Consider the following 12,500-nt stretch of genomic DNA (forward strand, 5'->3'; position numbering starts at 1 on the left):
ACGTTGTCTCTCTGGCCTTTCTGTGGATGAAATCCAGCACCAACCGACACAATTTGGGCAAGTTTTGAAAGCTTAAAACTTCAATCAGTGCTGTATTTTGCTGGTAGGACTGGGTGACCCGACACTTATAAAAAATCAATGAAATGAGAATCGGGGGGCTTCCCTTGTCACGGAATGGCAGAATTACCCAGAATTCTTTTTTGGCCATGAAGGAGGCAACTTGAGAGGCACGAGACTGGCCCTCATCAAATGGCTGATATAAAGCGCGGCCGGAGGAAAAAGTAGTGAGAAGAAGATCTCTAGCCAGCTATTAAGGAGTAACCTTGGTGTGTGCTGTTAACGTAGACTTTTGATTTCTGAACAAGTTTTCACTCTAGAAAAGTCGCAACAAACTAGTGCTTTTTTTTTGCTGTTATCCTCTTTGCAAAAAATGGCCTTTCGTAATTTCTTATCAAGCAAAGTCACCACTAACTCTACATCTCTATGCAATAAGCGCATTAATTGAAAATCTTCTTATGCATGATCTTCGCGGAGATTACATTCTGTCCCTCAATAAACCTAAAAAAACCAAATATGGTCTTAGTTCTTTTTCGAACGTATAAGCTAAGTTGCGAAATGCGCGACATGATTTTATCCGTACCACTGACTTTCCTGGCTTTAAAAGAGAATCGATGGTCGCATTTTGTACAGCGGCTTTTCTTGTTAATTAATATATCTTTAAATATTGTGTATTTAGTTATGTACCTGTATATGCTTTGTATTTTAGCTGTAAATTTAATGTCTCGAAGATATTAGCTCATGTATTTAATCTGAAATTCGAGATGGAATAAAGTTTATGCATGCATGCATGTTTGTGTGTTGCCTTTAGCAGGGCGCGTGTGCACACTTTGTAATCTGCGACTTCAGTGTTTACCATTCGAGTCTAAATTATATTCAAAAATAAGTCCATTTACAAACGTTTTCTTGTATCTCTCCGTTTTTATCTGAGGAAGATGACACCTTTTCCTACGCAAATTATATACTATTTTTTTTTTTTTTATTGGGAATGATCGCACCTTGCATATGATTATTGATAGCTCTTTCGAAAGCGGATTTATCTTGCTGTTCTAAAAGATTAAAGATGCTGACTGTTTGAGAGGTAAAATGACCCTTATGGCACCTGTCTAAAAAACGCTGTATAACATTTAAATCAGAATCGGAAGCGCTTTACACAGTGAGACCATAATTATGTGAAAATGGGAAGAACTGGGGTTTTAAACAAGTGATCTATTTCCTTCTGGCCAAAGAGTTCCTTTTGTAGAGTTCTGAGAATGTGAAGACACTTATTAGCTTTTATAAGCTTGAGTCTAACGTGCTCGCTAAATTTACAATTTGGGCTGAAAAGTCAGTCCGAGCAATACAAGGCTATCACATTGAGGAATGTTATTGATGGGAGCGTACTGATGGCGTGTACCCCTACTATTCTTCTTCCTAAATATCAGTTCTTTACACTTGCTTAGATTACACAACATCTGATTATTTATACACCAACTGAAAAACTGATTTACCAGGTCTACTGACGTGTCTGAATCCTTTCATACGGGAGCCACTATAGTAGAGTCGTCAGCATATTTGGAAAGCACTGGCGTGTCATTCATAAAAGCCTCCAGGTCATTGAGGAAAATGTTAAATAAATATGGACCCCCCACACTTCCTTGCGTGGTCCCCTTGTTGACACATACCCAGTGACAAGAATGACCTTTATTATACATTGAGGTCACCAGCTCGATTTTGATTGGCTATAAGCACGCAGCTAATTCTTGCTTCCTCTGTTTCTCTTACGTCATACCTACAGACAATAGATTTTATATATGTAGAATTGACGTCATACCTACAGACAATAGTTTTATGCATGCAGAAGTGATGTCACCTAACACACTAACCAGCAATTCGATCAGTTTTGTCATGGCGGAGCTCAGCTCAGGAATATGCATAATAAAACAATTATTGAATTCGGTTTTCGCATGTTAGCGATAATTATCAAGGCCTCAGTTTGTGTTATCCGCCTCAGCCTTCGACTTCAGCAGATAACACAAACTTTGGCCTTGATAATTATCGCTAACATGCTTAACCTCATCCAATAATTGTTAATTAACTGAAATTCCCTGTTGTCTGTTACTCAAAAAACTATGATGCCAATTTATAATATAGGGGTTCAAGAGTAACTGTTTCAACTTTGCAGATAGAAGGTTATGGTTAACAGAATCAAAGGCCTTGCTAAAATCCATAGTAAAAAGTCTTACCGCTTGACAGTTACCATCATCTAAAAATTTACATATATGATGTTGAATAGTTAGCAAGGCAACCCCCCTGTCTATATGCAAACTATGTTTTACTCAAGCTCCCCTATACCGCTTGTTCCCCATGGGTGTGGTACACAGCCTTCTCAAAAGCCCTGGCTATGACTGGTGTAATATTGATGCCGCGGTAGTGTGAATTCTCCTTGGGACCTCAACCTTTGGTAAGGGGTTGATATTAGCCCTCTTCCAGGATGTCAGGCAGGAGTGGGTAGCCAAGGACAAATTCCAAATGTGCGTAATGACCGGTGTCAAAAGCTCGGCGTGATCCGCCCAAAACCAATAGGGTATTTCATCTGGTCCAGTGGCGTTTTCCTTAGTTTTGCGAGAATGTTCCAAACTTGCCTCTCCGTTACCTGGGGAATCTCCACGTCAGGTGTAATGACGACATCTGAAGGCGGCTCGTAACTATCATGAGAACACAGCCGAACAAAAAAAGTCATTAAGATCATTCAGCGAGTCCGAATCGAGATTGACATCGGTAGAGTTACGACGCTGGGAAATCAAATCCACATTTCTCCACCAATCCCTACTTCCAATAATCAGGCGAGGATTCTTGCGGTTAGCACTTATTACCTCTGATATCCGGGAGTTAACCACTTTGTGGCCCTCCACGTTGTTGCAAGAAATTCTAGACTTCGCCCGCAGAGTAGATTTAACTAAGGGAGTCATCCATATTGGGTCCCTCGACGAAAGTCGAGGCATGCACTTGTCCATCAGAGTCCGGATCGCTTTTCTCCATATTATCCAAAACACAGTCTACATTATTCCCCGACAACACCTCGCTCCAGTCCTCCGCATTCAACGCAAGATATAGCGCTTCTTTCTGGTGTTTTCTTGTATCACGTATCTGTACCTTGCGATGCACGGGCTTCAGTTTAGTTCCGGCCGGCAAGATAACAACCTGATGATCAGTTTTGATTAGCATATGAATGGAATAAGGACTACCAAAAATATCAGCACGGTTGGTAAAGCAATTACACGAATTATAAGAATACTGACATTTAATTTTTTTCAGTGTGTGGGGCCAGTGGAGTCTGATGACAGTCAGTCTGATGCTGTTGAGGAGGAGGATGGGACAGATTACATTGATTAAGAATCTAGTGACATTGAAGGAATCATAGGGAGAGGAGATGTAGAACTACCACAGCCCATTCCAAAAACAATGCTCATTCAAAATTTGGGTTGACAAACAAAGAGTATTATCACGGTATTTTAGGTTTCTTGTAATAGACCTCATTTACTATGGCCGCCATGTTGGATTTGCTATTATCATGCAAAGTAGCTACACACCTTTGGGGGGCCAAACAACACAAGTTCCAGAGGATATAACGAACATCTTAGATTCACGGATGATTCGTTTCACGTTCATTGTTTATCACCTCAAAATATAACTTTGCACAATCCTAACTCTTTCGCGTCCTACACGTCCTATAATGTGGGCGAAGTATCCTAGAAAAAAAAAGGTACGAATGGTTTCAGAGTAAAGATACAGAATGAAAGATTCACATTGTCGTCAAAACCTCAAATTTTGGTGACTTCACAACGTTGTTATACCGAGTACCGCAAAAGTGTGTGCTAAAATGCGTGTCGCGCTCGCAACACGATTATTATTATTTTGTGACATCATCATTGCCGTAAGTGGTGTAGTCCAGAGGAACTGGTATTGCCCGAAACGGAAACTTCAATAATATTCTTTGTTTGTCCACCCAATTTAATGCGTATACAAAAATTGGTTTGACAAACAAAGAATATCATGGTATTTCAGGTTTCAGAGAACAGCCCTTTTCACGGTTAGTTTTTCTCATTTGCATTACAATATAATCTAGCATGTATGTGAGTCAATTTCGGGATATTTTGTAGTTTTAAACACGAAGGCGCGCTATATAAAGAAGTCTTCCCTGGGAAGATCGAGGCTCATTTGTCAGTCACCACCATTGACATGTGTGGGACGTCTATAAAAGGTGTGGTGCCTTAGGCACATGCAAATGATTTATCAATCAACCGTGGACGCAACCGAGAGCTCTGTGATAATTTCTTCAATAAAAGAAATGTCTTTTCGGGCTTCCGTCTCTGTGTTGCTGTTTGTTGATCACCATCTTGGATAATTAATCAGTCGTGCTTGAATGAATTCAAACAATAGCAGTGCGTGAAGAGCCCCCTTTTATAGTGCGTCTTCGTGTTTAACCCGAAATTTCAGACAATTCTGTGCATAGTGTTTTCACTCACGTGATCAGTAACTCTGTTCTCCCACAGAAACAAAAGAAAACATTTGCATGACAATAGAGCTCAATTCCCCCAGGATTAGTTGGGTACACCAAAATGGCCGCCGTGACGTCACATGAAAACATTCCATAAAGTATACCAGTTACGGTAAATTATTAATATGGAAATTAGTTAAACTGCTGCGGAATTTATATGGATCTACACGTGAAAAGAATACTCCGTTTCCGTTGCCAATTGCCTTCTAGAATTATTGATAGAATTTACAACTGTTCACAGAAATGATCTTTCCGTATACCAAGAAATGAAATTTCTTTCTGAAGTCAAACCGTCATGTTCTTTTCAGAAAAAGATAAAAAAGGTGGGTTGGAAAAAGTTTCATCCAGCACAAAACATGCAATTTTGGTACTTTGGCCGGTTTTTGGGGCGCGAGGGTGACGCGCGAGATCTTCCCTTCCATCATGAGTCCCGCGTATCGTGCTCGTACTCCTGAGAACCCCCAATAAGCCTTTTTGTGCAGGCTAAAGCAATTTAAGTTTTACTCCGATCAAATGCCGATTGAAAAGTGCCGATCGTTTCTTCGAATGTTGAACGTGTTTACCAAGAACACGACATTGTGCAGTTTGCATTGTGTTGTGCATTGTGATTGTGCAGTTTGGTGACTTATCTCCGTTCGTAAGATACGGTGGGAAGTTTGACACTCTGAAAAGGCCTAAAAAGCTTCGGGACGGTCACGAAACCAGCCCTTGTTTTTGGTTTTATAAAGGTGGTTAGTGATTCTCCGAATTATAGCACACAATCCACACCCTTTAAACAGTTCTTTAAACGCTTCTTTTTAATAATAATTACATTTGCATGGTTGCATGCAAGAACCAAGCCTGACCGACCTTTTGCGATTTACCTGTATTTTGGCGAGCCCGTACAGGGCGAGTGAAAATACAAGAGACAGGTTTTTGTGGTAGTGCGATTACAGTGCACTACCACAAACAGTTAAAAGCAAAAAAGGAAACTAAGCTAACAAAAACAAAAACCCGGTGTCCTGCCATCATTTTGACACAGATGTATACTTTGTTTCGCTATTAAACACGCAAGGTAACTTGATCACGGCGGCCGCTGAATTCGATGTCACTTTCGATTTTGCGATTTACTTGTGTAACCAAAAATACAATAGAAGAATTAAACGTAGCAAAAATCTCCGAAAGTGTTTTTCACTGATAGTAACTTCTTCTATTCGCGGTTCAAAATTTATGTCGTTCTCATGTCGCAAATTTTGTTATTGATGGCAAAATATTTCATTCTCAAACGACACTTCTTGAAAACCTTCTTCTACTCTTAATTAAAACTGTATATCAATATTTACTTACTTTTGCATCAATATTTGTTTTCAAAAAGCAGGCTAGCAATTATTAAATCTGTACCTTGCTTAGTTCGCATTTTTGAGCGTTAAACTAGAATTTCTGGTACAAAGAGGTCTCCCATCCAGATACTAACCCCGCCGGACAGCGTTAATGTCCACTTAACGTTTGTCTCAGAAAGCTGTCAGATGCTCAGAGTGCACGCTTAACCTTGAGGTTAAAAAGAAGTAGTAAAAGAACTTGAAAATGATGAGCATGCCAGCCTCGAAGCCAATGTTTCTCGATTCTCTTTTATTTTCTTCAATCTTTCTGGGTTTAGTATTTTACTAGTCACCACATGTCTTCTCTGGGGGCTATTTACCTAAGAAATCTACCATGGCACTATAATGGTTTACGATACCAAAAAAATATCGTGTACTATTAGGGCTAAATATTACGCAAAGACAACTTGAATCTCTTGGAAGACAAAACGCAGCTCAGTGGGCAATATGGAATAAAGCGGACGTACGCACTGGGTACCTATTTTTCTTCAATGACACGCACACATTCGGCCTCCAGACGTAAGAACGAGTTTTCGCCGATAACTCTTAAGGCGCTTTTTTTTTGGTACGATTCCGGAAGACGAATACACGGAATAGACGGTATTCGTGTTCTTTTGCGGACCTATTCCATTTTCGGAATGAACTGAATACTACTTCATTCATTCTGCTCCCGATAAGAGAATGAAAGAAATGACCAGAATGCGGTTCACTAATAATACAGGACCTTTTTCCGTGTTTACATAGCCTGATCTAAACACTCGGGGGAGCTGGGAGAATTTTTCGGCAGTTATGCAAACCCTCGAGCACGTCTCGGGTTTACATAACTGTCTCGAATTCTCGCAACTTTCCCTCGTGTTTTGATGAGGCTATGTAAACACAGAAAAAGTCCTCTATTGCTAAAATCTACATCTTTCAATCCGAATAAACAATATATCTACAAGAATAAGTAAAGACTAATTAAACCACCCATAAAATGATCAATCATTGCGTGTCTAATATCCGAGGGATGGAATAATATCGTTTCCTGCGTTTCCAAAACAACAAAATAGTGTGGGTGACAAGTGATTGAATATGGTTATTTCAACCTACTTAGTAAAGAAATTGCATGATCGAAAAACAAGACGATGAGCCTTCAACGTTTGACCGTGCGTAGGGATAGTTAAACGCGCCCAATAGAAACGAAATGAGACAGTCGGTTTCATTGCCAATGAAATTGTTTAATGTCTTTGAAGGTCCTCCTGCATGTCTTTTGTATTCCTGTAAGGTCGTGACAGGGACAACCTTGGTTCCCCTTTGAGCGGGCGAAGGGGTTATCCCGCTTTAGTCATCAACTGGAGTTGTCTTCCGTAGTCTACAATGAAATTCCACGTGGCTTTGTAGTAGCTAGTTTAAGTGGAGCTATGATCCTTGCAGCTATGAACGCAATTTTTGCAATTGCGTAAAGAAGCCTGAAAAATTTAGGACTTAGCTTTAACGGGGTTTGAACGGGTGCCCTCGCGATACATGTGCGACGCTCTAACCAACTGAGCTATGAAACCACTGACGTTGGGAGTTGGTCATTTGTGAGTTCTTTACGCAATTGCAAAAATTGCGTTCATAACAGCGAGGATCATAGCTTCACTTGATTTCATATCCGCAGTTCATATATGATCCATTTCATAGTAGCTAATTCGTTGCCTCCATTTAATTAAGCTGCTTTTAAAACTGTTGAGTTAATTTGAATTTGTGTATTTTACACACTCCCTGCATGACAAGCGCCAATCCTAAAAACCGCTATGTGTTTGTTCTAGACTGTTTTTTTTTTCTAGCTTTCATTTAAGAGTTAATTTGACTTGGTCAAACGACAAAATTCGTGGATCTTACTTCCTTGGCACGAAACACTTGTAGCATTGCATTTCTTAACTGAGGTACTCTCCAACCATATAAAAATGGATTTAAAGCCGAATTCATGAAGACAACTGTGATGGCAAGATACGTGCCAAGAAGACCCTCTCTACTTTTACGGGCGGAATAAATTATGTAAACAAGGAGATAAGGAAAGTAACAAATCGCGAGCACAATAAAGAATATAAATGCACTAAAGGCAGATTTTTGAAGGCTGGCCATACTTGCGGTGGCATCAGCTCCCTCAAACGCTCGAGCCTGATTCTGAATTTCTACTCGATGACGCCGAACAATTTTGAAAATGGTCGCGTGACATGTAACGGAGATACAAAACCCGATAAATATCCAAGAGGCAATTAAAGGTAATATAATTCTTTCCTCCCAAATATGGATGGTTCCTCCTACTACACAAACTGCCCAAATCGCTAGAAGAATACAAGTAATTCTCCGAACAGTAACGATGCTGGGATACTGCAGCGGCTTCAGAATGGCAATGAGTCTGTCAAGACTGGTTCCTGCAATTATGCCTAGGGACACTCCGCAGAGAGAGAAAGCAATGGTGTTAGATCCCCTTCTAAACGTTACTTTCAGTCTCTCCGATCGAGTGTACAAGTCAATTAAGCTACTTGCTATAAAAAGAGGTTGCGCGATCAAACCAACAGCTAAATCTGTTGACGCCAGACCACATAGTAATAGGATAGAGGGCGAACGAAGCGTCGGCTTCTTCCACACTGCGTACAGGACAAGCACGTTTCCAATGGTCGCTGTGAAAGCAAGCACAATGTTTAGAACGCAGTTTACTAGCATGATTGCACTTTCTTCTTTTTCCATCTTCTCTTCAAGTCTGAATTTAATCAACACCGAGTAGCCTCAGCAATGACCTTCTTTCTTTCTGATTTTTTCAAAGAAATCAAACCTTTCCTTCCACGTTCAAGTTATTTCCAAAAGCTTGTGCTTCATGAAAGAGCTAAGCAGTCTGCAATATGATCCTTTCTATCGAAAGCCGCCTTAACTACGTGACTGCTAAAGCTACTCATGCAGCTGCTGTCGGAAACATTTGAGAAAGATAAATATTGACACTCCCTGTGAAACAAGTCATACACCTTGTTCCAAAATGGCCGTCATTTTAGTATTATTTTGTTTCGTTGCAAGTTGGCCCTTTTGGCCTCGCTTTTAAACGTAAAATTCGAAAGAATGTTTAACGTTGAACGAGGTCGAAAGGGTCAATGTGCAATTAAACTAGAGAATACTGATATGACGGCCACTTTTGAATAAGATGTATTGCAGGCTTGCACTTTCCGCAATTAGCAAATAACAAGGTAATGTAATTAAATATGGCAATTGCAAAAAAAAAAAAAAAAAGAAAATAACTTTGTTCAACTTTGTGTTTCGCCTACAAGTTATGGTTTACGTTTTTTGGAATGGCAAACAACCAGTTTCAATATTTTTGTGGACTTTTTGTTGGCTTTGGTATCTAAACACACTGTCATTTTCTGTGTGTACAGAAGTGATAACTGCAATAGGAAGTTTCTCTCAAATACCAAAATTGTCAATGTAATGGACGGCTAATATCTCGACGACTGGTATCCAGCTCATAGGGACTTGTAGCGAGTTGTCAGTTGTAACAAGTGGTCTGGGTTTATGCGATGAGAACCACAGTATTTAAACGAATGGAGGTGGCAAGATTGTCGCAAGTTAACTTTTGGGAGTTGTCCTTGCAACTTTAAGCAAATTAAAGTCAATGTCGTAGTTTTCCAGATGCTGTCCTGAAATGAATATTAAAATGTCATGTATTTGTCATTCATTGAGTCGATGAATTTTGTTTTTTGTTATATATACACATATGTATGTATATATATATATATATGATGATCATATATATATATATATATATGTAAGTTAAAAAAGAAGCGAGGACGGACAACTTCTGACGTAAAAAAGTTTAAAAATTAAAAATTTAATAAAACGTTTCGGTCAAAGACCTTCTTCAGTTATGACAACTTTTTAATAAAAACGAAACTTAATTAAGATTTAGGCGCTAACAATTACATAATTACAAGTGACAGCTGTCAAAAAAATATAAGATTGCAAAAAACAAGAACAAAAAGTGGTGCTAATTTGTAGACGACAAAAAAGCTTAATCAACGAAGCAAAAAAATTAACAAAACCCCTAGAGGGGCCCTTAAACAATATAAATCACAATAAGCTTCCCGGTCAGGGCCTTTGAGTTCATCTAAAACCTAAAGGCCTGACGAAATCCAAGAAAAGGGCTTTAGAACGGTTGATCATGTAGGAATGTACTCTATGGGAAAGGAAACTAATTATAACAAATTCTGTTTTTTGAATGAAATTCTATCCTTTTATTTAAGCCGTGGGGTGCTAGAGAGAACAGCTGCGCACTCCAATAAGCCTCTTTTGTAATTAAAAGCCTATCGATTTCTTCAGAGTTGCATGGGGCCTGCACCTGACCAATGCATTGAAATGAAAAATCATCTAGGGTATGTGGGATTTTGTTAAAATGCACTGCTACTTCGCAAGTTGTTTTGTTTGTAAGCATACCAGACTTGTGATTACGGAACCTAATTCTAAAATCAGTGGTGGTAGATCCCACATATTGCAAGCGACATTTCTTGCAAGAGGCTAAATAAATAACGTTTTTAGAATCGCAGGAAAGACTGGAATGAATGGTGTATTTTGTTATTCCTCTTGATCCCGGACTAGATTCATCCAGCTCCACGCTTAATCCACTTAGAACCAGACGTACTCGGCGTTACAACAACTTTAGTAGACTCCTAAGGAAACGTCAGCATTATCGCCGAAAACGCAGAGTGCCCAACTCTATCACTGTGGACCTACTGCACCAGTTAGACCTTGTTAACCTTTCGAGTGTGCCCATAGATGTAGACAAGGTTAACTTGTTCAAGAAAGGACCATCTTTTTGTCCAACGCCTAAAGACATCAATTGGCAGAGCGTTTATGACGACTTGGAAATCTTTGAAGCTCGACTAAGAACGGCAGCTTTTATTGTGGATAGCAATCCAGATGACAACCCCGCAGTTTCTAGCCAGTTACCTCAGGTTCCGAAAGATAGGAAATGGAAACCACCGACGTCAAGGTACCCAGAACTTGAGTTATTTTTAGCTAATGTGCGGCGTGACATTATCAATCCTGAGAACATTAGGCAAGCTAGGGATAACCTCTCTAACAAAGAATGGACTGCCCTTAAAGAATTAAAAAATGACAGACTCTGAAGTAGTTTCGTATACAGGATAAAGGCTCTAGATTTGTATTAATTGATGTAAACGAATACGAGGAAAAAATGTTTGGTCAACTCAATAACCAGTTGCATTATAAACCTTTGCAGTTGGATCCTACCGCTAAGCATTTGGCATTAGTAGGCAATTGGTATTCTAAATGGCTCGGAAAAGGTGAGATCTCTCCTGGAATAGCGAAGTGGGTATTGAATAAAGAATCGAAACCAGGAGTTGCTTTTGGAAATATCAAAACCCATAAAACAGGCAACCCGCTTAGACTCATCACATCTTGCTATGGCACAGCAATTGAAAACTTGTCGGCCTTTACTGAATTTTATTTACAACCACTTGCCAGAAAATTGCCATCATTTATTAAGGACACCACCGATCTTCTTAACAAAATAGAAGACCTTAATACTAGCGGCCCCTTTCCCAACTGGCACCTTACTGGTTTCGTGGGATGTAGTTTCAATGTTTCCCAACATCGATAACAAACTTGGTCTCAATGCCTTAAGGAAAGCTTTGAATGCCAGAGAAAATAAATTTCCATCCACTAATGCATTTGTTTTTAAGGAGAATTTCTTTCTTCAAATTCATGGCACAGCTATGGGTCCAAAGAATGCATGCAGTTATGCCGGTCTTGCCATGGGCGAAATCGATCTCCAAGCTAAATTTTCTGGTCAGATAAAGCCGTCCCTGTGATGGCGATATCGTGACGATGTTTTTGATCTTTGGCAGCAAGGCCTTCCTGCTTTACATCAATTTACGGATTACATTGATTCTCTCTATCCTACTATAAAATTTGAGTTAGTTTACTCTGAGCGTGAGCTCCACGTATTAGATCTTACATTATACCTTATCGATGGATTTATGAGGACAGACGTCTATTCTAAACCTACAGACAGTCATTTATATCTTCCACCTTCTAGCTGCCATCCCAAGCATGTTTTCAAGGCCATTCCTTTCGGAGTAGCCACAAGATTGAAAAGAAATTGCTCTGATGAAACCTTTCTTGCCAAGAGAACAGCTGAGTACAAAGGGTACCTTCTCAATCAAGGTTATCCTTCTAAATTAGTTAATGATCAATTCTCCAAAGCCTCCGCCATTTCTAGAAATGATCTACTTAGAACTCGTGGAAAAGAAGCGAAGAAACTATTTCCGCTTGTTGTAACATTCAATCCAAATACACCCGATGTTGGTAACATAATTAGAAAGCACTTGTTTATTCTACAATCCAACCCCAAATTAAAAGAACTTTTCCCTCGAGGCTCTGTCATACCAGCCTTCCGTCGGTCAAAAAACCTTAAAGAATTTTTAGCACCATCCCGCTTGAAAACCGCCGCAGAGGGACGAACGGATCACCCCAACAATGGTTGTTTTAAATGCAATAGAAATAGATGCGACCTT

Source organism: Montipora capricornis, chromosome 7 (genome assembly GCF_036669925.1).
Source record: "Montipora capricornis isolate CH-2021 chromosome 7, ASM3666992v2, whole genome shotgun sequence".
Lineage (NCBI taxonomy): Eukaryota > Metazoa > Cnidaria > Anthozoa > Scleractinia > Acroporidae > Montipora > Montipora capricornis.